Source organism: Eimeria mitis, genomic scaffold, assembly GCF_000499745.2.
Source record: "Eimeria mitis Houghton genomic scaffold, Emh_scaff3391, whole genome shotgun sequence".
Classification (NCBI taxonomy): Eukaryota; Apicomplexa; class Conoidasida; order Eucoccidiorida; family Eimeriidae; genus Eimeria; species Eimeria mitis.
The window spans coordinates 2,038-2,259 of NW_013571732.1; the positions used below are offsets into that span (position 1 = coordinate 2,038).

At 58.6% G+C, this 222-nt stretch overlaps 1 protein-coding gene across 1 annotated transcript in view; it reads right to left on the bottom strand.

Annotated features, from left to right (window-relative positions):
* EMH_0065500 (uncharacterized protein) overlaps positions 1–222 on the bottom strand; it is a gene marked incomplete at both ends in the record, with an annotated part of 5,660 nt that overhangs the window by 1,744 nt on the left and 3,694 nt on the right. The window lies entirely within an intron of this gene.

The window sequence follows — 222 nt, forward strand, 5'->3', positions numbered from 1 at the left end:
TCCTTTTGCTGTTGTTATTGTTCTCGTTATTGTTGCTATTGTCGCTGCTGCTGCTTCTGCTGCTGCTGATACAGGCAGCAGACAAGCCCTAGAAGGTGCTGCAGCAGCTGAGCGCTGCCGCCGTCCCTTTGCGAGGCAACGAGGGGTGCAGGAGCAGCAGCTGTCACTCTCTCCAGCACTCCACGCAAGACGGCTGCTGCTGCAGCTGCAGCGCCGCAGAAC